The following is a 14,300-nucleotide window of genomic DNA, read 5'->3' as shown; positions in this document are numbered from 1 at the left end:
AAAAAAAAAGTCACAATATGATAATTAACAACAGTATCAAGCGTGTTAAGACAGAGCTGCGCTGGTTAAAATAGTCCAATATTTAATTCATCTATGGTACGTTTATTTAAAAAGGTAAAAACTGAATTAATTACATTACACCCCCCCTCACCCCCACACACCCTCCCCCCCACCCAACCACACGCTTCTGGTTTTTTAACATGGGGGCAAGCTGACTCACATCTTCAGTGCTGGAAGATAAAAAGATGCAAGGAAGGGAATCGAAAGGCAAAACCATCACCAACACCAGGCAGGAAACATTTTTATGCTTTTTTTTTTTTTTTTTTAAATACAGCCTTCAACTTCCGTCACATTTTACAAACAGGCCACCTCATTGACAATTTCAGCCTTAAAAAAGTTGTATAAAGTCTAAATAAAAACTTATTTTAGGCAGCTTTGCTCAACACTGAACAGATTTCACATTGAAACAAATTGTTCAGAATCAAATCATTTCTTAAGTTTAAATTATCTTCAGACAAATATTACTGATGGGACGAGGAGCAAGTCACTGTTACATCCATGCTGCAGCAGAAATAAGCAAATAATTATGAGTATACTGTATTTTTTTCACTTCTTTAAATTATAACATTTTATCCATTAGGTTTGGTTGAAAGAATATAAGAGAAGTCTAGTTTTAATATGGATTCAGTGTCAGTATTTTCACATGTGATGGTTGCAGGTTCAAATTAGAGTTGAAGCAAAATGTGAATGTAGATTTGTCCACAGTCAGAAATGTTGTCATATGTTTTATATGACGGTAACTATCCCTTTAATAAGTCTCAGGTCAGTCCATTGTGGGCAGTAGTACAAATCAATAAGCAGGTGATATTAAATCTGATGAGGTTCTTGATTCGTCAGGTATTTAATTCACTTTAGTGTCAAAAACACACATCACAGTCTGGTTGTTTTATCCATGAAAAGCTGATTGATTTTCCCTAAAATCTCCTATATTAAATATATCAATATTACAATCAGGACCATACCAGGATTTTACCCCCCCACCCCCCCACCCCCAAGACCATTCTGACCAGAGACCCGAAGTAAAAAAAAAAAATTGTTGCAAATTGTTTTTCATATTTTATTTAGTAGTGCAATTTTATCCACTGTATTTTATTTAATAAGGAGGTATAAATGATGTGAGGAATAAAATGTCTTTTTTGTTTGAGAGTCTAAAAGCAGTCGCTCCCCTCAGGCTCAACAGTGAGCGCCTGACCTCAGTCGCAACCTGATGACAATATAAAACCACAAATACTGTAAAAATGATTTTATCCATATCAGTCACTCACAGATCACATTATATGGTCAACACTGAGCACTGATGCCCAGTAATAAAATCATTCAAATCTGCCCACTGTGATGCCAAAAATATCAGAAATAACAGATTCAGTGTTTGCTCCTAAACTTTCCTCCCGTCGAGGTGAAACAACAGTTTCAGGACGTTGAAACTGAGACTAATGAGAGTGTTGTTTGAGGCTCTGCTCTGTGCAAAGGAAATACAACCTTATGTCAGCTGTTACCGGCAGAACATGTCTTATTTAAATGAAAAAGTATCAGAAATATGAGCTGCTATCAGACTCGTGTCGTGTATACTTTAAAGCTGTTGTTTAATTGGGTAAATACAACAACAACAACAAGTCCAGAGTGCACTAATCCTAATAACCACTATGGAACTAATAAACTAACAGTGTGAGCAGCTAACTTAAACACTTTGTAGAAAGCATATGCCCCTGTGTGTGTGTGTGTGTATGTGTGTGCACGTGTGTGTGTGTGTGTGTGTCCCCAGTTGGGCTGATTATCCGGCTCGTGGTTGAGGTTAGGGTTTGGGTTAGGGTTAGGCAAGTAGTGGTTATGGTTAGGGTTAGGGTAGGTCTCTAGGAAATGAATAGAAGTCTATGTAAGGTCCCTGAAAGTAACCAAGGACAACGCATGTGTGTGTGTGTGTGTGTATGTGTGTGTGTGTTAGGGGGTGGTGTTGCTGCTTGTCGACGACTAAAATGCTGATGCAGCTCCACTGATTACTCCTTGTTCCGTAATGATTTCCAAACGGGGCAGCCATCAATAACACAAATCTGCATTTCTCAGAAAAACATCACCCTCGTCAGGCTCCTGGCATCTTTTTGATCTCTCCCCCATTTTTAATTGTATTCTGCATAAAGGTAGAGGGGAGGCGTCGGGTGCGTGGCTTTAATGGGATGCTGCTGTGGAAGTGGGGAGTGGGTTACATGGTCTCTGAGGAGAGCTCTGCTGTAATTAAGAAAGGGAACAAAGCAGAGGAGACTAAAAACACATGAAAGGGAGGAAGCGGATCACCTAATCACTGTACGTGCACCATCCACGCAGTCGCTGGCACACACACTTTTAATGCACACATGAGCGTAAACACACAGCAGTTCAGACAGCACACCTGAGCCTTCCGGATGTCAGTCTCATCCATGTAGAGCTGAAGATTGCAGATTTAATGTAATTGTCAGATTAGTTTTCAGATAAACAAATGCCATTTAAAAACAATCTACTACAGTGGTTCCCAACCTGGGGGTCGGGACCCCAAAAAGGCTCGAAAGAGGAATCTACAGGGTCAAAAAATGCTATTCAGCTATTCAGAAAGTTCATTCTTCACCTTAGAAACAGTGTTTGGACAAAAAATGTTAACTCAAGGTACTTTTTTCCCTTTAATCAAATCTCTTCCTCAGTCAGAAAAGTGGAATTAGTTTATAAAATTCTGCTTATTTTTTTAGACTTTTCTCCAATTCTAAATGTATTTTTTCCTTCTCTAAAGATGACTAAAATTAGACACTGTGAGAAGGGAAAAAAATATAATAAAAATATTCCCTTCTTCATATGCGCACACCACTGCTCTATACAATAATGAGTCAGCTGCTGTTTCTTTCCTTGTTTCCTTTCCTGCTTCCTCTACCTCCTGTTTCCTAGCAAGAAGTAACTTAGAGCGAGTGAGGAATGGAGGGGAGGGAAGTGAAGGAAAGAGGAGAGAGTTGATAAGCTTGCCTCTGGTATTGTAGCATCCTGCATGACAGTTTTTCATAGAAACCCAAATTCTTTCCTCTTCTTCATTTGTATCTTTTACATTTTTAATACAGCGAAAGAACAACACAGATATGAGGTATATTGACAGTCAAACTGGCAACCCATTGCACTCACATTATGCAACATATATTAAATATATGAAAATGAATCTTTATTTCTATGGGGCCCTTGAGAGAAAACTTGGCAGACTGGTGCTATAAAACCTTTCCCGATAGGGTGCTCTTGTGTTTTATTGGTCAAAGCTCCCTAGAAGAAGACCTCTGAGCTACTTCATTTATTTCCTACAGTGTTGTGACAGCTGGTAAGATGGCAGCACTTAATTCAGAGTCTGTGCCACAGAGAGAAGGAGGAGGTTAGAGGAGGAAACGTAATGGAACAAAAATAGTTAGCTCAAACCCCACTAACTGGAGTGATAGATGTCACAGTATGGTACTGGTCGATTGACAGGTGATCTCTGGGAAGTGCTGTGAAAAAAAACACCATTGACTGAAAGCATCCAGAAATACACAGCAGACAGTGATGAGGGGGATGACTCAACAGGAATACCGCTGTTTTAATGACCCGTCCAAAATTACAGGTAGTCACGGTAATGGCAGGAGGAGAGTGAGTGTAGGGGGGAAGCAGTGAAGAACACAGCGGCTCTGAGTTAAAACCAGCCTGATTCTTCTTTATTCTTCACATTTCAGCACAACATATTCCAGGACTCACTGCTTACACTGAGGCAGCGTATGTTCCACTGACATAGTGTTGGAAAATGACAGAAAAAGGCGTGGTGGTCCAGATTTGGCACAGAGATATGCTGGAAATGATCCTGTATACACTAGATGTACTGTATATATACATACATTATTACATTACATATTCATGAATAGAAAGTATTAAATGTTACAGATTGTTTTTGATTATTTACAGAGTTTTTTAAGGAAATTTGGGCAAAATCTGTGGTAAAAGCGTGTGAGAAGACAGTGTATGAAACCAAATGTCCATTCTAAGAATAAGGGAGCACAGAAAAAAAAGAAAAACACACACAAACAGCATTGAGATGATGTGTTGGTGAGATAATAGTATTAAGAATAGTAAGAACATGAATTATGAATTCACAAATGTTTGATTTCCAATTAGGGCTGAAACTGCACAGGTTAAATGTCAATATTCAAAATAATAATGATACTGATATGATCCTCATACACACATTTTCATTTTATTTACAAAAGTGCTTATTTTTTTAAATGGATATAGTGGATATAATATATAACCCACATAATTGCATTATTGCAATATGTAGGAAGTGGTGAAGTATAGACATCCTTTATCTATGCAAAAATAGAAAAATCAAAATGTAAAACCACTGAATTTTCCTTTCAAGGTTACATTATTAAATTTTAGATTAGATTAGATTATTAGATTATTTCTGATGCGTTAACATTTAGGCAGCATTTAAACATATTATTTTTAACTTGCAGATTTAGAGGTGTTTTTTTAAATTTGAGTACAGTAACTATAGATGTCAGGTAATAAAAAGTATAATGTTTTATTCTCAAATGTAGCAGAATATAAAAGTAACTTAATCATTTTAAGTAACTACCCAAGTAAAGTATAAATTCATTAAAATTGAACCAAAACCCAGCACTTATACTTTAGTTTCTTTTCACCACTAATATATAAATATAGCTCATATTTGGAGATTGTCTATTCCATCTATTCTACACATGCAGCGGCAGGAAATGACTATAAACAGCTCATTGATGTCAGTCTGTACATATAGTCAGACATTCTATGCTATGAAATAAGCAAAGTCTTAACTGATATACTTTGACAAGACTAACACATGTTTAAGTTTATTATTCAGCAGATTCAGAAAAAAAAAACATATGGATGACTACGATTTTAAATTCTAATTAGGGTACAATTTCTTGATTTTACCTCATGCATAAATTGCATGCAACATGGGAATGTCTGAAATCATCAAAGGCAACCATTAAATACCGGAAAAATTTGTTCAAAGACAACAGGGCTCAAGGTTGGAGCTGAAAATGGACGGAGAGAAAAACATGAGAGTGATTTAATCAGTATATTAGACAGTGTTGTCATTCTCGGTACTGTATATCTTTCAGACCTGTTCAAAGACGTAGCACAAGTCATTTCTCAGTGGGGAAGCTTCAGCTGACTCTGACACGCCCCAGATAAACTCTGTCCATCTGATCAGCATTGTGCTTTACCGCTCCTCCTGGTATTAAAGCTATAGGATGCTGTGGTAAGACTCCAGTAAAAACTTTTATTCCTCACTTATTTAATTGATGTCATTCTGAGAGCATGTTTTAATTCTGGTAAACTTGTTTTATCAAATCCCTAAATTTGAAAAGATTATGTCAAGTCAACAGCTGTATCTCGGACAGAGGTAATCAATAATTAGCATCGTCCATTTGTCTTCTTTCTCATTGCAGAGTTGTGGTACTGTTTTTTTCCTGGTTTTGTGTTGCGCCGTGCTCCCATCCCAGCCCCTGTCAATCAGACCCAGACTGTGAGGATTACAAAAGAAGCTCATTCTGCCACAGGAGCCCCTCTTTGGAGAGCAATTCTAAAACTTACATGCCTCTTATTTGTTGGGTCAAAGGTTAAATTGCTGACCCTCCCCTCCATTCCTCCCTCTCACTCTCCCCACCATGGCCAGGCTGTACTCGGAGTCTTATATTTACATGGATTAGAGTCCTTTCACGCTGAAGAAAAGAGCTGGTTCACAGTCAAAGCCTGAGGAGCAGTCCATGCTGCCCGAGTGGCCACATTATTCACTGGCAGACAATGACCATATTGTAGTTATGTGGAAAAGGAGGGGGCAGGAGGAAAGAGAAATCCCCCCTTTGCCATGGCAAAGTCCTACACTTGTGCCACGGAGAGGGGAGGGCCGAGCCCCATCCGCTTTTTCAAGCAGAGCAAACAAAGCCTGCCCACTGTGAACAAGATGAAGATGTCAAAAGCTTTTAGGCAGGGGGGTGAGACGGGGTTTAGGGGATAAACCAACAAAACAAGTGAAAAGGTCTTTTCTCAAATGGATAAATCCTACTAAGTCTACATTTCCACATCAGATTTACTCTCTCCTTTGACATCCCCTCTCCTCCCCCTCTCAATAACCTTTCCAAATCAAACCATATAGAAAAACAATAAGCAAGGAAGTTTCGTTAAGGGAGGAACATGGCTTGTTAGCATGGCTCCTGATACTACCCAACTTTGCATCACATCTGAAAAGGAAATTCATGAGAGCACATTTGAAAAATTGTATTTAATATCCTAAAATTCATCCACTAACTGTTATATTTTACAGTAAGCATCTGATAAACAGCAGCGTGTAAAAAAAGTAGCAAAATGAGCACAAAATTTCTCATGAAACATGAATAATCATTATAAAGCAGATTTAGAAAATGTTTTAAACTGAAAATAGAATGAGAAGAACCTGATGTGTATTTGAAAGTTTGGGAAAATCTGGATTTTCTTGGTGCAGACTGGAAGCTAAAATCACTTTTCTAGTTGATTATTTGATGCATTAACAGAAGATTTCCTTGCAGTATATAAGAACGTTCAGATAATTCTCCCCAACATGCACCTATGGCAGTGTGATGTCTCAGAGGACAGAAGCCTGAGGCTCTGTGGAGTGAATGACATAAAGAGGCCTGGTATACAGCCACAGCCGATTCACATGCAAATAGCCGGCATTGCACTGACTCTGATTAACTCCCTGTGAGTTCATAGTTTCCCTGTTAACAAAGATTTAGCCGCTTTTGAGTGAAGCAGTACATTAAGTGGGGAGAGACAGAGGGAGAGAGAACTGGTGGCGAACCTTACAGTAAAGCCCCCTTCAGGACATAATGCAACCTCCGTCTTGTCAGCCTAATCCGCCTAGCAGATGCAGGACAGAGCCGGAGCTGGTACAAGGAAGGAGAAAAAGGGGACAAAAGAAAGCAGCGTTCTTGTTTCTCATTCCATCCCAGCAGCAAAAGTCCTCCAAAACCCCATGACTGAACTGAGTGAATGACTCGAGATTGAGCCAGTCAAGAGCTGTGTGCCCAGTGGACCCTATGAATGAGAATGGGTCATGCTGCTCTATAGCACTGCCTGTATTTGCTTTTCAACAACGTCCATACAGTAATGCAGTCTCAGTGATTGCGTGCGGACTAAAAAAAGCTCAGCCTAATTTAATTCAAATTTAGTATCTCAAAATGAAAATAAAGGGTTCACAAAATTTGAGAGGGACACCAAATAGTGATACATCTAGAAACAGGCAGTAGTTTGTCATATGATGCAGAGGAGCCAAGCAGCAACAGCTGATGGGTGAATCCAACTCTGAAGTGCTGTAGTTCTTCTATTGGCCACCAGATGCAGCTTCTGGAATTTAAGCCAGTACATATTTCATGCATTACGATTGGGTCCCAATAAATAATTTCACTTTGTTTACTGTATGTCTTGGAATTGATAATGAGAATGATCATTCAATTAAGGACATATTAATACTTGGATTGCTAATATACCTCTTTTTAACTGTGCATTTTTACATTGTGTATCCTGCGTTCCTTCAGTGTGTTGTATGTGCACTGTGTGTGCTGACATATGCTGCATGCAGTTATATATTTTGGGCAGTATGTTGACATCTGTAAGAAGTATCACAGATGTGCAAATGACGAAATTTATATTGTATGGACCCACCCGGGTATTCAGGAAAGTATAATTTGTGCTTAAAGGTACCATGTGGAGTTTCATTGTAAACAAACAAAAGTTCTGTTTACATCAGGGCTGGGTGATATATCGAATTGTTTTTATTTAAATTTGTAAAATGTCTAAATTGTGAAAATTGAATTATTACAACATGCACAAAAACGTTAGTTTCAGTCAAAAAGTAACGTAGATAATAGCTGCTAAATTAGCTGTCTTGAGTCATGATGGTCCCATAAACTGATGTGAATAGTTACACTACTACTGTCCATGGTTTAAAAGACACACATAAGTAACTTCTTATGAAAGAGACCGTAACTGTGGGCTTCACTGACGCTTAAATTCCAGTAACTGTGGAGGATATCTACTTTATTTGACTGGCTCAAATGGCTGAAGCCTCATATTATCTTCAGTTAAACTTTTGAATGGACTTTTCTCAAAACATGGACTGCCAGGATACTGTTTACATCTGTTTTGTTAGCTTGGACTAGCCTAGAGCTAACACAACATGGACAATCCCAAACTAGTGGAGGAGAATACAGCTGGCGAAACCTACCATTGGGCCCATGTTGTGTCTGTAAGAGATCTCCAGCATCAAATCCAAGCTGCTATCCATTAAGAACATAATAAATGACCTTCTCCAGCTGCAAATGCAGCTAAATGTCCAACTAGCTGCTCTGGAGCCTCCATGGCACGACGTACCATGCTCTGTGGAGCCAGCCTGCTGGGATGAACCTCTAAACAACTCCTAGGCTGATGTTGTGAAGGGTAAGAGTAGGATCTCGCTCCATCTCTTTGCTCCAAGTGGCAACGTCGATATCCTGCCTCCTTTAAACTCCTTTGCACCGCTAGCTGAGCTCACTGATAGCCTGGCTCCAACCAGCCATCCCACTGTGCACGACCGGAGGATTGTGCCGCAAGCAAGGAAATGCTCAGCACCCAGTGCCAACTTTGCCAGCTCCAATTCAGTATCCCTGATGGACAAGCACCCTTGCCTTTCTGGGTAAGCCACAAAAATGACCCCTGATGCCAAGCGAACTGCTCTGGTCTGGGGCTCACAGACTGCCGTGCCTGCAGTGGACACACCTGTGGTCATCACTGAGAATGATTTTACGAAGAATGCTGTCTCCAGCCTTGATGAGCTCCTGCGACCTTGCCATCTACAGTAGAGGCTGTGCAGATGGGAAATCAGAGTTTCTCTTAGTTGGGGACTCTATTGTCAAGTTAGGGTTAGGGTGTTGGTTGTGGAATTCCAAATGCTGCAGGCCTGGTGCCAAAATTCTGGACACGGTTAAACTTATCCCTGTTCTTACTGACATCCACCCAACTAACTATTATTGTTCATGTGGGCACAAATGATATTAGACTTATGCAGTCAATTAAGCTCCAACAGGACTATGAGACACTAACTGATACTATTCAGACCCTTTGAAAGCTCTGTATTCTATCAGGCCTGATTCCCTCTCAGAGGAAAAGTTGTGAGAATTTCAGTTGTCTCTTCAGTACTCACCAATGACTACTGAACTTTTGTATTGCCATTGAAATTGGGTTCGTTAATAATTTTGACTACTTCTGGACCCAAAAGGACCTGTACAAGGTAACTTCCATCCAAACTACAGAGGCACCAGATTCCTCACCAAAAACATTGTCCTCCACTTGCAGTCCCCATGATGTATTGGGAGGATAGGTAGCACCAGTAATATCCTCCACCTCAGTGACATACAGACTGTGTCCTTATTCCATCCCACCATGCCTATTCAAGTTGTTGAAGGTAGGCGATCCCATTTTATTACACAGAAAACTGTACACAGGTCAGCCAACCATCAAAATCTGACTCAGATTAACAGCTTTCTTTCACAGACTGCAGCCTCAGCTACTGGGCTGAATGAGAAAACTTTAAAACTCAAAAGGAAAGGCTGTGCTGGTTAGTGACCTAATTACAGATCATAAGCTGGACATATTACTTTTAAAGTCTGTGTAAAGGAAAATGAGAGATTTCATTTCAAACACATTATACATGTTGGAAAATAATTGCTGAAAACATGTGAAAAGACTGTAAACTAAACTATGTAGTACTGAATACTGAATTGTGGAGTTTGAGTGTTAAACTGTTTTCACCATTTCTATCTGAAATGGTGGCCCCTCTATATAAACACTAGAGCACACATCCTCATCGTTACTATTTTTACGCTGGGTCTTACAAACTTTTGCCGGAGACAACTGGGACTCACGTCAGATAATCCACTGTTACTAGTGAATGGGGCCATTTTCGGTCAATGCTAGCGCTAAAGGAATTATTTTAAAAACAGCTGAATCCTCCGTTGATGGCTGGAGCCGCCAGCGGCTTGGCTTCAGCACCGGCTGTTCGGCTGGGAGGACGGGTACAGTCAATGGATGCGACACCGGCAGTGGCTGACACCAGCCGCCAGCTGCCGCTTTGGCTTCAGCGCCGGCTGTGCAGCTGGGAGATCCCCGGCCAGAGGGAGAACATTTTCTGGGCAGCACTTTACCAAAAAGCTTGGAATGAGAAGCAGTTGCTCCAAGGGTGACGGCCACAATGAAGTCACTTTTCAGCAGAGAAGTGAGTAACGTTACGTGCACTGAATTGTTTACTAGTCATTTAAGTTACATTTTTACTGAAACAAGTCCACATTTACCTACAAAATATGTGCCATATTAAACAGTGGCTCCTAATGTTACTTTATTTTTAAAATATCATTCATCATATCAATTTTTCATATCAATTTTGTTAATTCAGAGAAGAAAATACTGTTTATTTTTCCACAATTTTGAAACCTAACTTTATATACTTGGCGATTGTTTTAATCATTCAAATCTGGCTGGGTGGTTAATAACATTTTTCTGTGGTGTGACAATCTCAGAACACGTATTTATTATTTCATCACACGGACTTTAACTGAAACTTGGCTGGACTCTTACACTAGCAGAGGCATCACCTCCGAATTTTTACTTTTTAGATGTTTTTAGGTCTGATTAGAGAGATGGAGGTGTAGCAGCACTCTTCTCTGATATGTTCTTATGCAGGAAACACACTTTTGGTGAGTTCACTTCATTCAAATATCTTACACTGACACTGAAATGCACAACTCTTGTCTTATTAAACATAGAGTATAGACCGCCAAAAACAATTAGCACTTTTATTAATGAGTTCAATGACCTGTTGTCCCAAACTTTGTTAGATTTTACATTGATTTCTGTGACTTTATCATCCATATAGCTAACACTGGAGACTACTATTCTAGAGAGCTAAACAACCCGCTGGAGGCCTTTGGTTTCTCTCAGCATGTAACTGGACCCACTCATAACCTGGAATTTTGTCGTTCATTCTTAATGCAGTGTGACCTTTGTGCAGCAGCCCCTGTCCTATTCCACGGATCGAGCGCAAATCTCCTTCCTCATGGGTCTCCTCCAGGGAAACGCTCTGGGGTGGGCGTCAGTGGTGTGGGAGTTGCTTGTCATCGCATCATACTCAGTTTTCACCCTGGAGATACATAAGGTTTTTTGAGTGTGGCTGAGTAACGCAGCAGTAACGCAGCAGTAACGCAGAGGCATGAGTCATTTTCAGGGGCCGAGCCTATGCAGTTGGGCCGCTTCCGCCTTGGTCCAGAGGATTGCTAATGCCACCTTGCCAGTAATAGATGCTTGTATAGTGGCCAGCCTGGTCACTTCTTTGACTCCTGTCCTCTTAGTCCGTTAAATGAGCAGGCTCATTGGGAGAGGGGAGGATCCTAACAAGCCATGCTGCCTTACCTGTGTCTCCCTGCCCTCTGACCCAGTTTCATGCCAAACTAACCTAGAAAGGTCAGTCCACTTAACTGTCAGCATTAATTGACTCAGGAGCAGAGTTTTTCGGATGTTGTGTTGGAGCAGTTAGGTCTTTCCACTGAGTATCTGGATCAGCCAATTACAATTGTGCTATCAACATGTTGCCTGGCACACCTCTTCCCTGCAGCTGCCTCTAAAACCTCTCCAAGCCTGAACAAGAAGCTGTGGAAAGATACATCAAGGACTCCTTGGCTGCAGGGATCATCTATCTTTCTACTTCACCCAATGGTGCTGGCTTCTTCTTTGTGGATAAAAAGACAAAACTCTCTGCCCGTGCATCTTAACAATATAACAGTAAAAAAACAAATATCATCTGCCTCTTATGAATTCTGCTTTTGATCCTCTTCAAGAAGCCACAGTTTTCACCAAGCTTGACTTCTGCAATACTTACCACTTGGTTCAGATCCGTAAAGAAGATGAATGGACGACAGCCTTCAATACACCCCTGGGCCACTTTGAGTATCCAGTGATGCCATCCGGTCTCACCAACTGCATTCTTCCAGAATCTGGTAAATGACGACCTTAGGGACATGTTGGATCATTTTGTGTTTGTCTACTTGGATGATATCCTCATTTTCCAGAAACCCCTCTAAGCATGTCCATTAAGTTTTCCAACAGCTCCTGCCTGTTTGTGAAAGCGGAGAAATGTGAGTTTCACGCCTCATCTGTTTCTTTCCTCGGTTACATCATTGCCAAAGGACAGGTAAAGATGAACCCAGCCAAGATAAAAGCGGTCCTTGAGCGGCCCAACCCAGACGATCATAAGCAACTTAAAAGATTCCTTGGTTTTGCCAATTTCTACAGGAGATTCATTTGTAACTACAGCTGCATTACCGCCCCATAAACAGCTCTCATCTCAACCTCCCGACAGTTTCAGTGGTCTCCTGAGGCAGAAGCAGCTTTCCTGGAACTCAAGAACCATTTCACCACTACACCCATCCTCTTGCGGCTGGATCCATCTATGCAGTGTGTAGTCGAAGTGGACGCCTTGAACATCCCTGTACTTTTCACCTTTTCATCGTCTCTCCCCCTGCAGCAAGATATTATGACTGGCGGTGAAGCTGGCTTTGGAGGCATTGGCTAGAAGGAGCTGAGCAGCCTGTCTTGGTCTGGACTGATCATAAAAACCTGTAGTTAATCCAGTCTGCAAATTGTGTCTGCCAACCCATCCACCTGGGCTGTCCAACTCCCCTGGGTGGAGTATGCCAGTAACACCCTACTGACCTCTGCTACAGGTATGTGCCTTTATGGTTATCAGCCTCCACTCTCTCCATCCCAGGAGAAGGACATCCTGGTTCCATTTTTTCAAGCCAACATCTGTCAGCGTCACAAGACCTCGCACTGAGACCGTTCAGCTCTGTTGAGAGCCTCTGGCCGGTATCAGCAACAAGCCAACCATCGTTGCACCCCTGCTCCCAACTACTCCCCTGGAGACAAGATATGGCTTTCTACTCAGGATCTGTCTTTGAAGTCTGATGCTAAGAAACTGTCTCCTAGATTTATTGGACCCTTTGTAGTGGAGAAACTTCCCCGTACCTTCCTGATCCACCCATCATTCCATGTGTCCCGCCTCAAACCTGTCTGCTCTAGTCTTCTGAATCCTCCGGCTCCTCCTCCTCCACATTATTGACAACCCTCCTGTTTATTCAGTCTGTCGTCTCCTGGACTCATGCCGCAGTGCCTCGTTGACCGGGAAGGATACAGTCTATCTATCCATCTATCTACCTATCTCTCAATCTATCAATCAATCTATCTATCTACCCACCCCCCTTTTCTCTCTCTTTCCATCCTTTAGGGTACACTCAAGGTTTACAGCAGCATGCTTGAGGAGGGTGCCATAAGATACATTCATGGGCATTTTTGGCAGTTATGTTACTTGTCAACTTGTTTGATAAAATAAAATTCCTATGACAGACACTGACGGTGTCATTGATAACGTAGCACATGTATGGATGTCATGGGGGTAGGCATGCAGTAATGCAGGGGTTGGGAGGGAATGCCATGGGAAAAAAATCACTTATTGTTACTTTGCTTGGATGTTTGAGCTTCACTGTGCAGAATGAGGTACAATATGTGCAAAGTTTGACACTAGTAGGCTTTTTTCACATTCATCTGCTAAGTGTGTTTCCACATCACACTTAGCAGATGGCAAACTTTTGAAATGAAGATAGATTCTGGATTTTTCCATGAGGGACAAGATGTAATTTTAGGAAATATGTGAGTAATTGAACTTTTTTGTGGAAAAAACATAGACAAATTGTTCAAAACAGTATTTTTTATATATCCTAAATTATGTCTGGAGGGGATCTTTAATGAATAAAACATACACTGTGCACTTGACAATACTTTTGGTAGTTTGCAATCTAAAAATTGTTTTTCATGTTCAATAAAATGAATCATTTGTGTTCAGTCTAAATATCAAAGGCAAATCATTACAACTAGAATTTCAGTTTTATGCTGACCACAAAAAACATTTTAAATTCTGTGTTACATTTAGTAAGTGTATGCTCAATTTAACAAACAAGCTAATGTTATATTAGCAAAGGGAAAGGCCACTCTTATTTTTATTAAATATATGTGGTTTTGCATTACTAATCAAACATTTGCTAGTTCTGGCAATATGGCTACAAGGTCGGTCATAGGCAGATATTGGGGTAGCTCTGGCAGAATAC

This window comes from Thunnus thynnus, chromosome 2 (assembly GCF_963924715.1).
Source record: "Thunnus thynnus chromosome 2, fThuThy2.1, whole genome shotgun sequence".
In the NCBI taxonomy this organism is placed as follows: domain Eukaryota; kingdom Metazoa; phylum Chordata; class Actinopteri; order Scombriformes; family Scombridae; genus Thunnus; species Thunnus thynnus.
Note: the sequence above shows the minus strand (reverse complement) of the source record.